Source organism: Triticum dicoccoides, chromosome 4A, assembly GCF_002162155.2.
Source record: "Triticum dicoccoides isolate Atlit2015 ecotype Zavitan chromosome 4A, WEW_v2.0, whole genome shotgun sequence".
Taxonomy (NCBI): Eukaryota; Viridiplantae; Streptophyta; class Magnoliopsida; order Poales; family Poaceae; genus Triticum; species Triticum dicoccoides.
This window is the reverse complement of record NC_041386.1, coordinates 265,936,136-265,952,532: the sequence shown is the minus strand read 5'-3', so window position 1 is coordinate 265,952,532 and position 16,397 is coordinate 265,936,136.

The following is a 16,397-nucleotide window of genomic DNA, read 5'->3' as shown; positions in this document are numbered from 1 at the left end:
CATCTTTCCATCCTAAAACAAGCGGTCAAGTCGAGCGTGTCAACCAAATTCTTGAAGATATGCTCATGGCTTGTGTGATCTCCTTCGGCATGAAGTGGGAGGATTGTCTTCCTTATGCTGAATTCTCCTACAACAACAGTTTTCAAGCAAGTTCGGGCAAGGCCCCATTTGAAATTCTGTATGGCAGGAAGTGCCGTACCCCTCTCAACTGGTCTGAAACCGGTGAACGTCAGCTTTTGGGTAATGAATTAATCACAGAAGCAGAAGAAATGTGCAAAGTCATTCGTGATAACCTCAAAGCAGCCCAATCCCGCCAGAAGAGCTACTATGATAGTAAGCACCGTGATTTGGCTTTCGAGATCGGAGATCATGTTTACCTCCGCGTCTCTCCTATGAAAGGTACTCGTCACTTCGGTATCAAAGGGAAGCTTGCCCCTAGATACGTGGGACCTTTCAAGATTGTCAGCAAGAGAGGCGACCTCGCCTATCAACTCGAGCTTCCTTGAAACTTTGCAAATGTTCATGATGTGTTCCATGTCTCTCAGCTTCGAAAGTGCTTCAAGACTCCTGACCGCACCATCAACTTCGAGGACATTGAGCTCCAAGAAGATCTCTCTTATCGTGAGCACCCAGTTGCTATTCTTGAAGAGACTGAACGCAAGACTCGCAACAAGTCGATCAAATCTCTCAAAGTCAAGTGGTCACACCATTCCGACCGTGAAGCTACATGGGAACGCGAGGATCACCTCCGTTCTGAGTACCCGGCGTTCTTTCAGTCCTAGATCTTGGGACAAGATCCTTTCATAGTGGCGGAGTGTTGTAACACCCCGGATGTAACTTTCCCAATTTGTACTCCAACTCTTGCCGTTTCCGGCGTTAAGTTATATTTATTTCTCGGGTTCGGGTCTTTGTCTCCGTGTGCTCTTTTCGTTGTCATGCATCTCATATCATGTCGTCATGTGCATTGCATTTGCATACGTGTTCGTCTCATGCATTCGAGATTTTTCTCCGTTGTCTGTTTTGCATTCCGGCGCTTCGTTCTCCTCCGGTGGTCATTTCTAGCTTTCTTTCGTGTGTGGGGATTAAACATTTCCGGATTGGACCGAGACTTGCCAAGCGGCCTTGGTTTACTACCGGTAGACCGCCTGTCAAGTTTCGTGCCATTTGGACTTCGTTTGATACTCCAACGGTTAACCGAGGGACCGAAAAGGCCTCGTGTGTGTTACAGCCCAACACCCCTCCAATTTGGCCCAAAACCCACCAAACTCTGCTCCATGTCCTAGAGCGTTCGATCACGATCGCGTGGCCGAAAACAGCACCTCATTTGGACTCTCCTAGCTCCCTCTATGCCTATAAATAGACCCCCCGTTTTTCGGATCTCCTCCTCCCACGAAACCCTAAATCCCCTCGCGCCGGCCGGACATTGTCCGACCTGGCCGGACACGCCGCCGCCGCCCTATCCCGCATCGCCACGTGGCTGTACCGCCGCTCGCCGCTGCCCTGGCTCGGGAGGCCCGGATCGGGCCCCCGCAGGCCCGAAGCCACCGCCGCCCAGCGCCGCGCCTCCTCTGCCCTCGTCCTCGCGCCCGGTGGCCGGCGCCGCCGCCCCGCCATCTCCGGTCACCCGAGCCGCCGGAGCTCCGGTCGCCCGAGCCGCCGGCGTTCCTCGCCGCCACCGCCGCCGCCCGCGCCTCCTCTCGCCGGATCCGGCCCGGCCCCGGCCTCTCCCCTCCATCTCCGGCCACCACCGCCATCGCTGGTCGACGAACCTCGGGAGACACGCCGGTGAACAGTGTCGATCTGGATCTGAGATATTTTGGATCGGTTGACTTTCTCCTCCCGAAACCATAATTTTTATGCAAACTTTGACCGGCTATATCTTCGCATCTGTAGCTCCGTTTTGGGAATATAGCATATCAAAAAGTTCGTCTAGATGAGTACATCATTTCATTCCATTGCATCATTTTCATTTGGGTTCATCTTGATGCCCGAAATTCTGTTAGAAGGAGGCTTCGTGAGTTAATTGTCAGATCTGCTAGTTCATCTTAGACTTTTGTCATTTTTGCCATGATTATTGTGTGCATGTTATGCTTGTGAGTCCTACATATGTTTTGTTAAGAATTTTGTTATCTTTCCAGAGGTGCCACCCATGCATTTTTAGGATGTGTGTGGTGACTTGTGCAAGCTTGCAAAGTGAGGCACCCAGTAAATCTGTTTTCAGGGACTTATTAGTTTTCATTAAGTCTGGGAATGTTTAGTTCATGATGCCATATGTTCATGCTGTTTCCTAGTGATCCGTGCCTCTTTTGAGGATGATCAGTAAAGGAGTTTTGTTAATCTCGTAGTGCTCTATCCATCCATGTCTATCGTTGCAATTATGCAGCACCCTAGCTTGAGTCAATCGAGCTCTACTTTTGCTTCGTTGTGAATCTGGGCAGATCGTCAACTTGTTTGCGATTTTGCCGATGTTATTGTAGTTGATCCGTGCATGCTATGCCATTGTTCTTGCCATGTCTAGCTTGTATTTTGTGCATTCTTTATGGGTGTATGCTTGTCTTGCCATGACTTGCAACATGGTGAGTGCATCGAGCTCGTAAACATGCCTTCGTGAGTTATATTTCAGCATGTCCCAGTTTTCACTAAGTCTGAAAACTGATTATGTTTTTGCTATGTTCGTGTGCTTGTTAGTATATTTTGTGATCCCTTTTGGCTCAAGGTCACTAAGGGACTTTTGTTAAGCTTGTTGAGTAGCCTCATGCCATGTATTTATTTGTCATCTTCAGGTCCTGTAGCATGTTGTTTTGCTGCTCCGAAGAGGGCTTCATGATCTGAAATTCCAGACAAGTGTTAATTTCACTAAGTCTGAGATCTGTTTTACCATTTGCGTTTTTGCCATGCTTTTTTGAACCTCTTAATGGATGATTTGGCCATAGCTCAGTGCTAGACTTTTGTTAAGCATCTTGTGTGCATCCCTGCCATGTATTTTTTTGTCATGTTTGGGTGTTGTAGCATGTTCATTTCATTGCATTTAGATGCCTACTTGCTGTAAATCGCAAACCGGTGTCATATTTGAATCGCTTGCCATTTCCAAACCGTAACTCCGATTCCGGCGTTCTTTATATCGTTTTCAAGCGATTTCATTCCATCTTTCCATTCGCACACTTTGATTTCCAAGTTGAGGCCAGGTTCATGCATTTCCTGTCATATCTTGCATTTTGCATCCCGCATCGCATCCCGCATAGCATATCATCATTGCATCATATCGCTTGATCCTTGCACGTGGTTGATTGTGTCCTTGTTGCTTGTTTGTCTTGTTTGGGTAGAGCCGGGAGACGAGTTCGCTAACGAGGAGCCCGTTGAGTTTGCTTTTGAGGATCCAGTCAACTCTGACAACTGTGCATGCAAGATGATCATACCCTCTAAATCACTACTATCTTTGCTATGCTAGTTTGCTTGCTCTTTTGCTATGCCAATGCTACGATGCCTACCTTTTGCTTGTCAGCCTCCCAATTGCCATGTCAAAACTCTAACCCACCATTGTCCTAACAAACCGTTGATTGGCTATGTTACCGCTTTGCTTGGCCCCTCTTATGGCGTTGCTAGTTGCAGGTGAAGATTTGAGGTCGTTCCTTGTTGGAACATTTATTTACTTGTTGGGGATATCATTATATTGCCATGTTATCCTAATGCATGTATATACTTGGTAAAGGGTGGAAGGCTCAGCCTCTCGCCTAGTGTTTTCTTCCACTCTTGCCGCCCTAGTTTCCGTCATATCGGTGTTATGTTCCCGGATTTGCGTTCCTTACGCGGTTGGGTTATAATGGGACACCCTGATAGTTCGCCTTGATTAAAACTTTTCCAGCAATGCCCAACCTTGGTTTTACCATTTGCCACCTAGCCTTTTCTTTCCCTTGGGTTCTGCAGACTCAAGGGTCATCTTATTTTAACCCCCCCCCCCGGCCAGTGCTCCTCTGAGTGTTGGTCCAAACCGTCAGCCGCCGGTGTCTACCAGGGGCAACTCTGGGCTGGCCTATCGGAAGTTTAGACAATCTGAGTGTGCTGAGAAAGAGATATGTGCAGCTCCTATCGGATTTGTCGGCACATTTGGGCGGTGTTGCTGGTCTTGTTTTAACCTGTCGAAGTGTCTTCAGTTACCGAGATACCGAGTCTGATTGAAATGTCTTGGGAGGAGGTCTATTCTTTCATTGACCATGAGAGCTTGTCATGGGCTAAGTTGGGACTCCCCTGCAGGCATTGAATTTTCGAAAACCGTGCCCGCGGTTATGGGCAGATGGGAATTTGTTAATGTCCGGTTGTAGACAACTTGAACCTTGACTTAATTAAAACGAATCAACTAAGTGTGTTACCGTGATGGCCTCTTCTCGGCGGAGTCCGAGAAGTGGACACGGTGTTGGAGTAATGTTTGCGCAGGTTGTTCTCTAGTTTCTCGCTCGTGCTTTGCCTCCTCTTCTCGCTCTCTTTTGCGAATAAGTTAGCCACCATACTTGCTAGTCGCTTGCTGGAGCTCCACTCATTTTGTTACCTTGCCACACCTATAAGCTTGAATAGTCTTGATCGCGAGGGTGCGAGATTGTTGAGTCCCTGTGGCTCACAGATTACTATTACACCAGATGTAGGGCCTGATGATTCCGCTCCAGGGGACGCGTATGAGCTCAAGTGGGAGTTCGACGAAGACTCTCAATGATACTACGTTTCCTTTCCCGATGATCAGTAGTGGTGCCCAGTTGGGGGTGATTGAGACCGTGTCGCATGTTGGGTTCTCTTTTATTTTGGCGCCGTAGACGGGCCATGAGTGTTTGGATGATGTAATGTTATTTATGTACTTGATTGACGTGGCGAGTGTAAGCCAACTATGTTATCTCCCCTTTTATTCATATTACATGGGATGTTGTGAAGATTGCCTAACTTGCAACATATGCCTTCAATGCGATTATGTCTCTAAGTCGTGCCCTGACACGTGGGAGCTATAGTCGCATCGAGGGTGTTACAGCTGACCACCCAGAAGTGATGCCGAGTCCGGGCTCCTATGCCTTGGTCCTGGACGCCATCTTTGCTACGGACAGACGAGCCACGCATTTCTCGCGAGTTCTGATAGACGGAGGCAGCATCATCAATATCCTGTACAAGGACACCATGGAGAAGTTAGGAATCAAGCAAAGACAGCTTCAGAACAGCTGAACTGTGTTCCACGACATTGTTCCTGGGCTTTCGTGCTCGCCAATCGGCAAGATCCTGATGGACGTCCTCTTTGGGGACAAAGATCACTTTCGTAGAGAGCCTATTTGGTTTTAGGTGGTGGATCTTGAGAGCCCATACCATGCGCTGCTTGGCCGACCTGCCTTGGCCAAGTTCATGGCGGTCCCCCATTACGCCTACCTCAAGATGAAGATGCCCAGTTCCAGGGGAATTCTGACTGTGGCTGGCGACTACCGGAAGTCGTCTGCTTGCGCAGCTGAGAGTAGTCGTTTGGCCGAGTCCCTGGTAATCATGGCTGAGAAGCGGCTCCTTGAGCGAGTTGTGGCGATGGCCGGCAAGCAGCCTGAGGTATCACCCAACCCAAAAGAGTCGGAGGCTGAGGGTTCGTTCAAGCCGGCCAAAGAGACAAAGAAGATACCCTTGGACCCGGAGCACCTGGAGAGGTACGCCGTCGTAGGTGCAAACCTCGACAGCAAATAGGAAGGCGAGCTCGTCGGTTTCCTCCGTGAGAATCGGGTCATCTTTGCATGGTCCCCCAAAGACATGCCAGGTGTACCGACGGAATTCGCCGAGCACAAGTTACATGTCCGATCTGATGCAAAGTCGGTCAGACAGCCCTTGCGCCGCTTATCAGAAGAGAAGAGAAGAGTTGTCGGAGAAGAGATAGCCCGACTCCTAGCAGCCGGCTTCATTATGGAAGTGTTCTTTCCAGAATGGCTAGCAAATCCAGTCCTGGTACTAAAGAAGAACAAGCAGTGGCGAATGTGTATTGACTACACGAGCCTCAACAAGGCCTTCCCCAAGGACCCATTTGCTTTACCAAGAATCAATCAGGTGATAGACTCCACAGCCGGATGCGAGCTGTTGAGTTTTTTGGATGCATACTCAGGATATCACCAGATCAAGCTAAACCCAGCTGACAGACTGAAAACCGCCTTCATCACGCCGTTTGGAGCCTTCTGCTACCTCACCATGACGTTCGGCTTAAGGAACACCGGCGCCACCTTTTAGCGTTGCATGCAGAAGTGCCTCCTCAAGCAGCTCGGCAGGAACGCCCATGTTTACGTGGACGACGTGGTGGTGAAAACGGAAAAGCGTGGAACACTGCTGGAAGACCTCAAGGAGACTTTTGAGAACCTGCGCCGATTCCAGATCAAGCTCAACCCCGAGAAGTGTGTCTTCGGAGTACCAGCTGGCCAGCTCCTAGGCTTCTTGGTCTCTGAACGCGGCATAGAATGGAGCCTAGTAAAAATCAAGGCCATTGAGAGAATGGAGGTACCCAGCCGACTGTTGGATGTGCAGAAGTTCACCGGCTGCTTAGCGTCCATCAGCCGATTCATTAGTCGGCTGGGCGAGAAAGCTCTCCCCTTATACCAACTCATGAAGAAGACCACTTTTTTCAAGTGGAACCATAAGGCGGACGAAGCTTTTCACCAGTTGAAGAAGATGCTGACTACTCCACCCGTCCTTGCGGCTCCGACTCCCAAGGAACCTATGCTCTTGTACATCGCCGCCACCAGCCGGGTAGTCAGCATGGTCATTGTAGTGGAACGCAAGGAGGAAGGCAAGGCGCTACCGGTCCAGAGACCAGTATATTACCTGAGCGAGGTACTGTCGACCTCCAAGCAGAACTACCCCCACTACCAGAAGATGTGCTATGGCGTACACTTTGCTGCCAAGAAATTGAAGCCTTACTTTCAAGAGCATCCAATCACGATGGTCTGCACGGCCCCAATTGCCGAGATCATTGGTAGCCGAGATGCTTCTGGCCGAGTGGCCAAGTGGCCCATAGAGCTGGCTCCCTACACCATCCACTACCAACCCCGCACCGCCATCAAGTCACAAGCACTGGCCGACTTCCTCGTCGACTGGGCCGAGACCCAGTACCTACCTCCAGCGCCTGATTCCACCCATTGGCGGATGCATTTCTACGGCTCCAAGATGCGCACCGGCTTGGGAGCCGGCGTCGTCCTCACCTCCCCCAAAGGCGATAAGCTCAAATACGCGCTGCAAATCCACTTTACCGCCTCCAATAACGTCGCCGAGTACGAGGTGCTCATTCACGGGCTCCAGCTTGCCAAAGAACTTGGCATCCGCCAGATCTTGTGTTATGGCGACTCGGACTTAGTGGTCCAGCAATCATCCGGCGACTGGGACGTGAAAGAGGCAAACATGGCAAGTTACTGTTTCCTCGTGCAGCAACTTAACGGGTATTTCGAAGGGTGCGAGTTTCTCCATGTGCCAAGAAACGACAACGACCAAGCAGATGCCTTGGCACGAATAGGCTCTACCCGCCAAGCAATACCATCTGGCGTCGCCCTTCAACGCCTCCTCAAGCCGTCTGTCAAGCCTTCACCAGAATCAGACTCCATTTTTGTGTTGGCTCCTCCCGAAGACGATGGATCCGACTCCAGGGCTCCAGCAGTCGGAACGGGGATTTTGGCGGAAGACCCTAAAGATGCCACAGTCAAACCCGGCCCGGGGACTGCGGTGGCGGACTCGAAGACTCCAGAACTCGGCCCAAGGACCGCACCAGTCGGCCTAGGGACTTCATCAACCCAGCAAGCGACTGTTGACTCCAACCCGCCGCCTCCCAGCCCAACCGCCCTCATCCAAGTCACAGTTCTGGCAGTCGAAGAAATAGCAGCACCCTCATGGGCCCAGCCCATCCTCAAATTCCTGGTGAACAAAGAGCTGCCGACTGATGAGACCTTAGCTCAGCAAATACAATGTCGGGCGGCAGCCTACACCATAGTCAACAGAGAACTGGTCAGGCGCAGCATCACTGGTGTCTACCAGTGCTGCGTAGAGCCAGAGCAAGGCCAAGCGATTCTCAAAGACATCCATCAAGGAGAGTGCGGCCACCATGCGGCTTCAAGAGCACTGGTCGCCAAAGCCTTTCAACATAGTTTCTTTTGGCCAACTGCCTTGGAAGAGTCCAAAGAGTTGGTCCAAAAATGCAAAGGCTGCCAGAAGTTCAGCTCCAAGCCGCACCAGCCAGCTTCTGCACTCAAGACCATCCCCATTGCCTGGCCTTTCGCAGTTTGGGGTCTAGATATGGTGGGACCATTCAAGATAGCACGAGGTGGTTTAACTCACTTACTTGTCGCAGTGGACAAGTTCACCAAGTGGATAGAAGCAAAGCCAATCAAGAAGCTGAATGGTCCGACTGCCGTAACTTTCATCTCTGATATCACAATTCAGTACGGCATACCACACAGCATCATCACCGACAATGGCACAAATTTCGCCGAAGGCGCCTTGGCCCGTTTCTGCGCAACACAGGGCATCCGACTGGACCTAGCGTATGTCGCCCATCCGCAGTCAAACGGCCAAGTGGAGCGAGCAAACGGCCTCATCCTGTCTAGCATCAAGCCTCGGCTGATCGAGCCTCTAGAGCGCTTGGCTGGCTGCTGGCTCGATGAGCTGCCAGCCGTCCTCTGGAGTCTGCGCACGACTCCAAACAAGTCAACCGGCTTCACGCCCTTCTTCCTCGTCTACGGTGCCAAAGCCGTCATCCCGACGGACATAGAGTTCGACTCCCCACGAGTCACTATGTACACCGAGGAGGAAGTAGAAGAAGCGCGACAAGACGGCGTCGATCTGCTGGAAGAGGGCCGACTGTTGGCACTCAGTCGGTCCAGCATCTACCAGCAGAGCCTGCGCCGATACCACAATAGGAAGGTCAGGCCAAGATCTTTCCAAGAAGGCGACCTGTGCTCCAGCTGATCCAGCGAACAGCCGGCCAGCAGAAGCTGTCGGCACCTTGGGAAGGCCCTTTCATCATCAGCAAAGTACTGGGCAACGACTCCTACTACCTGATTGACGCTTAGAAGCCCCGAGCACGCAAGAGGGACAACTCCGGCAAGGAGACAGAGCGGCCATGGAATGCAAATCTCCTCCGAAGATTTTACAGTTGATGCAGTATGTACCACGCTATCTTTTGTATTAAAGTACCAAGACTTTGGGCCCCCCGAGACGAGCTCGGGGACTGCCCTCTTTTGTCTGTATGATAAAAATTATGCCTACAAGTATGTTACTCTTTGTCATGCCGCTTGGCACCGGACTCGACGAGTCGGCCCGGGGACTTGCCGCCTTGCACTATGAAAATGCTTCCTGCAGCCGGACAAGTAGTGTGTAACACCTAAACCGTCTTCTGTCAGAAGCCGCAGCTCGCAGAGCGACTGTGCGGTGGGCAGAGGTAAGGTAGAATGGGTGTTCGCATGAAAAATGGTTAAGGACTCAAAGCATAGAACATAGCTCAAGACGGCTTCCACCCTTTCTCGCAAACCGACTCTCGGATAGTCGGATTGCCGCATTCTATCCAACTTACTCAAAAACTCTTAAAAACGGCTAAGTACTCGCTTTCCCAAAGTAGCCAAGCACTTGATCCAGCAACAGTCCGCCGAGCGGCTGTCCGATTGGCAAGGCAGGCAACTAAGAGAAAGCGACAAAGGAAAAAAGCCAAAAGAGCAATGAGCAAGAAAAGATAGAACTCAGATAAATATATTTACATAACATAGGCCCTTGGCCGAATTTTTGAGCAGAGGTTCAAAATACACCCCGCGGGTGGAATTGTGCGAATTAACAAGTTCTTCAAAAACTACTGATGCAGACAAAACAAATATATAGCGGCAGCTTAGGAAGTAGCAGACGGATTCGGAGGGTCGAAGGAGGCGCCAGCGCCAGGCGTCGGGGCGGCCGGCTGGCTACTCTCGGCTTGATCGCCTCCGGCGGCAATCAGGTCGGTCGCATGCGGCTCGTTGCTGGAGGCACGGTCGAGCTGAGGCTGGCCGTCTGCTCCGTCTTCTGGTGCCTCTGCCTCGCCTCCGTCCTCCGCCTCGCCTTCCTCCTCGACGCTAGAGCCAATCACCTCCGTCGAGTCCTCGCCGTAGTCTGGGTTCATCCCAAACCACTCTGGCGGTACCTCCTCGCCGTCTTCAGACTGCTCGGGGATGAAGATGCTGGTGTCGGTGTACTCGGCGATCGCCGCAGCATGCTTGACAAGGGCGTCCTTCGCAGCCGCCAGCTCCGGCTGGGCCTTCGACCGAAGTGTGGCCAGCCGGTCCAGATCAAGCCCCGGATACCATGCCTTGACGAACTCCAAGGCCCAGCGCGCTCCAGCTCGGGCCGAAGAGCCCTTCTAGGCCTCAAGGCGACCAGCCGCGACATCTAGCCAGTCGGCCGTCAGGCTGGGGGTGCGCGGAGCCTGCATATCTGGCCACAGGGCGGCAATCGCCTGGGCACCAACAAGCTGAAGCCGGTGCAGCATCCGGTGAGTTGGCCGAAGGCGAGCCTCGATGCTCAGGATGTGCTCGTCAAGAGTTCGGGGGGCATCGGCTGCAATCTCTGCGCCCTCCGCCCTCCGACCTTCACGGTCAGCCTCGATGGCTTGGATGGCAGCCTGCGACTGCCTAGGGAAGAAGTCTGTAAATACGGGAAGAAACGAAGAAGCTAGTCAAAAACCAAGAGTCGGCACGACTTAATCGGCAGCTCGAAGAAAGAAAATAAAGAGGCTCACCATCAACGATGTCTTCAATCTCATGGAAGCCAGAGGACAGCAGCGTCTCCTTGTCAGACCAGGAGGAGCGCTCGCTCGCGAACTCGGCCAGGAGGGTGGTTTCCATCTCCTCCGCCTCGCTCTATGACTTCACAAGCAGCTCATTCTGCTCTGCCAATTGAGTGGCCGGCAGATCACGCTCCGTGGCGAGCTTGCTGCACTCCTCCTCTTTGGCATGCAAAGCGGAGTTGGCTTCGCTCAGCTGCTGTTGAAGAGCAGCGTTGGCCCCTGAGAAGAAGAAAGAAAGAAGGCGTCAAGCCACCAGTAAAGAAGGTCGCCAGGGAGATCCGGCCCGACTGCTCAGCAGTCAGCCAGAATCTCGGGGACTATAGCCCGCGGGTGCGCCAGCGCGCCCCCGCGAAGAAGGAAAAGGACTTACTCCGGCTCTCCGACAGATCGACGGTCCGCTTGCCCAGCTCTGCAACATTACGGTTGAAGGTAGTGACGCGGAGGTTGTGGTAATCCTGCGATGAACGTTTCAGACAAAAAGTTAATACCCAAAGTTCATCAATTGGAGTTCCGGGCTGCCTGCTCAGCAGCCAGCCCGAAACTTGGGGACTAGACCCAGTGGGTGCGCTGGCGCGCCCCCACAGGGAGGAACAAGAAAAACAAAGGCCAAAAGGAAAAACATACTCGGACGGCTGCCCGCGACGCCAGGTACGCCTTGGTGCAATTCTGGAGAGCGTCGCCCTCGGCACGAAGCTTCGCCTGGACGTCTAGAAGCGCCTGGTTCAGCAGCCCTGTGTCGCCTCCTCGCACCCACCCAACGGGCGCGGCGCTCATCGCCTCGGCGTCTGGGATCGCCGAGCTGGCAGCGCCGGCTTCCAGGGGGCGGGGTGCCGAAGTCGCCTTCTCTAGATGGCGGCGCGTTGGCGAGCCGACTTGGAGGAGTAGTCTTGCCACGGCCTCGTCTTCGGTCGGTGGCACCGGAGGGCCCGCCGGCTGCTTGCCCTGCGCACCTTCAGACGGCGGCGGAGGCGGCGGCAGAACGTTCGCATCCGGCGTACAGGAGTCGCCGCCCTCCCCCTCCACGACGGGGTTCTCCCCGCCGGCTTCCCCAGTCTGCCCCGTGAACTCTGGAGGCGGCGGCGCAGAGTTCAACGGGGTGACAAGCACCGCCGACTGGCGGCGTGCGGCTTCCTCAGCCTTCTGCTTCGCCGCGGCGGCGGCTTCGGCCTCCGCTAGTTTTTTCTTAGCAGAGGCCTCCACCCGGTCGGCCTCCGCCTTCTCCAGGCGGAGGGCCTCTACTTCATTGCGCTTCTCCTAGACATTCCGCTCCGTCGCCTCCTGGAGGTCAGCAGTGGGGTCAATCCGCCGACTGGTGGTGGACGTCTCCGCTGACCCCATGACGGAGGCGGCGGTGACCCTCTCAAGAGAGAGGGGAGCCCTGAAGCAAGAGGGGCAAGCAGAGACTCAGACAAAATCACAAAGAAAGAATAAAACTTTGAAGACAGGATACTTACGCAGAGACCAATGGTGGCTTCTTCACTTCCTTACGAAAGCGGACGGCCTTCGCGGCCGCCTCGTCCCGCCGGGTCGCCGCAGCTAAACCCTTGGGCTTCTTTGGCCGACAGCCGAACAAGGTCGGCACGGCCCTGCGCTTCTTTCCTCCGCTTAGAGCGCCTCGCGCAACAGAAGAGCCTGCGCCAGGCTGGCTGGCTCCTGGCCGATGGCGAGGGGTGACTTCTCCCTCGGTGTCGTTGTCAGGCCAGTCGGCGGAAGTGGCCGAAGGCCTGAAGTCGCTTGCTGTTCCTCCTCCTCCCTCAGCATCGTCCTCCAAAGTCGCCGCCCCCAGATCGGGGTCATCGACGTCCCTCTCCGCCCGGTCGGCAAGGAACTTGTGAGCCGGCCCTGAGGTGCCGGCTGGTGGGTGGAGGAGGGGATCCTAACCAAAGCCGACTGGTCAAAACAAAACTCGGAAAGAAAGAAGACAATCCAAAGAAAGAAAGGAAAGGTGACTCACCACGGGCGGGGGGTTGGCGCGAGAGTACGGCTCCTTGCCGAACCGCCAATCCTCCAGGAGCCTGCTGTCCGAGAGGTAGTTCACCATGAAGGCCACCTCTTTGTGAGGCATGTCCTTGGTGCACATCCAACTCGGGTCATGGTGCCCGCTCATCTGGCATATCATATGGGGGCGGCCTTGGAGTGGGAGAACTCGGCGCTAGACGAAGGCGGCCAGCAGGTCCGGACCAATCAGACCCTCCGACTGCATCAGCACTCGGAGTCGCGTGATGGCGCCGGCTCCAGCAGGCGTCAGCGACTTGGCCCGGTACGACCAGTTGGGCAGTCGCCCAGCTGGCGGGCCGGCTTCGAAAGCCGGCAGGTTGACCCAGTCCCCCTCGTGGAGGCGTTCTTGACGTAGAAGTAGGATCTCTGCCACATCTTCACCGACTTGATCAGCGAGATGGAGGGGAAGGGATTGTCGGCCCCCAACCTTTGCATGATGATGAAAGCGCCGCACTGAGCCGGCACGCCCGCAGCCTGGGTGCCGAGCTTGGAGAAGAAGAACTCCACCCAGAGCTCGAGGGTGGGGAGGACTCCGAGGAAGCCTTCACACATGGCCACAAAGGCGGACAGCAGCACCACTGCGTTGGGGGTGAGGTGGTGCGGTTGGAGGCCGTAGAACTCCAGGAAGGACCAGAAGAAACTGCTCGTCGGTAGCCCCAGTCCGCGTAGGTAGTGCGAGCGGAAGATGACCCACTCGCCCTCCTGCGGTGCGGGGGAAATCTCCCCCTTCGGCGCAAGACGCACCTGCACGCGATCCTCGTCGGGGAGCCGACGAGTCCGGTGGAGGAACTCAATGTGGTCTTCATGAACTTCGGAGCCGTCCCAGCTGCCGGAGCGCACTGGGGGAGGCGCGGTGGCAGAGGAAGAACTCATCGCAAGCTGTCGCCGCAGCGTTCGCCGGAGCTTGGGCGCGCGGCGGGGAGAAGAAGAAGAGGATGGAGGAGAGCGAGGAGCAGCAAGAAGGAAGAGGACGAGGAGAAGTGGGAAGGAGGGGCGCGCGTGCCCCCCTCTTCCCCCTACTTATAGCCTCGTGGGCTGCGAAGCCGAGGGGGCGGACGTGGGGATTTACTGCGCCCACGACCCCACGACCCCCACGATCCACGATAAAGTTACTGCACGTAGTAACTCCACGGGAATCCCAACCGTCCACCGGGGCCGCAGCGGATCCGCTCGGGCGCCGAGGCGCGGTAGTGGCGGGCCCTGCCTATGGGCCTGTCTCGTCGCACGCGTAGGCTGGCAGGACGGACTAGCCACGTGCCATCGCGTGACAGGCCTAGAACGGGCGGCGGCCTGGAAGCTTAGCTAGCACGCCACTTAAATCCCACCGTGACGTTCGAAATACTGAGCGAGTCGGAATTGAGTGAGTCCAAGTTGAGCAAGTCCGACTCCTTCTAGTCGGCCCGGCGGAAGTAAGTCGAAGGCCATGTGTTGAGCACCCGAAAAGAGAAACTGTTGAGGCTTCTCGGCCGATCGTCCGCGGCGCCTCAATAGATTCGGGGACTACTATCGGAGTAATGGGCCACGGGTAGGCCAACCCGAGGCCCAGAACCTTTCAAGACACCGGGCAGGCTGCGCCCCTCAAGACCCCAGGACGAAGAGCCGCCTCCTGAGGAGTCGACAGTGAGACGGCCGACTGCCCGCACACGGCCAAGTCCCGGGGACGACTTCCAGAGAAGCCGGCTTTGGGGAGTCGGCCTGCGACTCCAACAAACCCCATGAACTCATCAAAGGGGACGAGGCAGGGGCGTGGCTATAGCGAAGCCCACCCCCGCCCCTCACCGAGGGCAGGCATGGCCACAGCACGCCGTACCCTGGAAGATCTCCGTGTGGCGTGGCACTGTTGCCATGCCGGCCCTGACATCAGCACCACAGGGCCGAATCTTGTACCCACGACGGCTTGTCTGTACGGCCTAGAGGCAGCAGGCCCCACCAGTCAGTGAGACCTCAGGAGACGGCAGGAGGACCACCAGTCGGACCCGTCGGGAGTCGGCCGATCCCTCCCCTGGGGCCCACGCGCCCTTAATCAAGATGTGATGGGGAGTGGTAACAGTGATCGCCTGCCAGGCGGTGGGCTGTTGCCACGACCTCATGATCAAGCCCGCGTCATCAGAAGCACGGCTACAGTAATCAGCAGCCAGCGAGACCCGCCCGTGGTGGACGCAGCCTGTCGGCTCCGTAACAGGCCAGACGGCGGGGCCCGCCAGTCGGTGGGCCCCATCGGTCGGCAGAGAAGACAAAGGCCAGAGGCACTGATGGCTGGGCCCGCGTCCAGCCGGATTACCATTGTACCCCTGGGGGGTAGGCCTATATAAACCCCCAGGGCACCCATGCAAAGGGTTGGAACCTATTAGGTCTAGACCAGACCATATAGAAGGGGGAGAGCTAGCCTTTCCCTCTCCTACCTCCAAGAAACAGCTCAAGGAGCAACCGTGTAAACACTTGGCCATAGTGATCATGCGGAGACCCCGCAGAGCAGCAGTAGGGGTATTATCTCCTCGGAGAGCCCTGAAGCTGGGTAAGATTCGCCGGCGTGCATGTCTTCGCCTCATCCCGTTTCCAGGCACCGGCGACGTTCTACTCGCCCCCACCATGATAAGCCATCCCTTGGCATATGTCGCACCTAACCCCCGACAAGTCTTGCATCTCTTTTCAACAAGAGTGTTGTCCGAATTTGTTCTCCTCTTTTCTGACAGAGATTGTCAACTTCGGTTATCTCTGTTGTATTCTTTTCTCAAAATGGTTTAACATTTCATGGTTCTTTGGTTTCACGCATTTGTCAAAGAAGCAACTTAGTTTTACCTCTTATCTTCCTCTTCCTTTTCCATCCGGTGCCATCCTAGATCTCGGGACGAGATCCTCTCGTAGTGGTGGAGTGTTGTAACACCCCGGATACAACTTTCCATATTCGTAACTCGGACTCTTGCCTTTTCCAAAGATGCGATATGATTTTCCCTTCGTGGTTGGGTTTTTGTCTTAGTTTTGCATTTTGTTCATGTCATGCATTTCATATCATGTCATCATGCGCATCGCATTTGCATACGTGTTCGTCTCATGCATCCGAGTATTTTCCCCGTTGTCCGTTTTGCAATCCGACACTCCCTCATGCACCTGGCGTCCCCTTTTGTCTCTTTTCATGAGCGGGTGTTAAATCTTCTCGGAATGGACCAAGATTTGCCAAGCGGCCTTGGTACACCCTTGTAGACCGCCTTTCAAATTTCGTGACATTTGGAGTCCGTTTGATGCTCCAACGGTTAACCGGGGAACCGTAAAAGCCACTTGTGTGTTGCAGACCAACACCCCTCTAAATCAGCCCAACAACCCATCTGAACCACTCCCATGTCCTCTATCATCGGATCATGATCACGTGGTCGAAAACTACACTCCATTTGCACACTCCTACCTCCTCCTAGCTATATATACGTGATCCCCTCCGAATTTCACGCAGTCAAACCCTAGCTTCTTCATCCTCGCGCCGCCAGACACGTCCACCGTGGCCGGACACGTCCGCCGTCGCCGCCCGCCGAATCACGCGCCGCCACCTCAGCCTCCGCCGCCCCGCGCCCGCCATGGCCCGACAGGCCCGCGTCCGGCCCCCACGGGCCCAGCGCCGCCG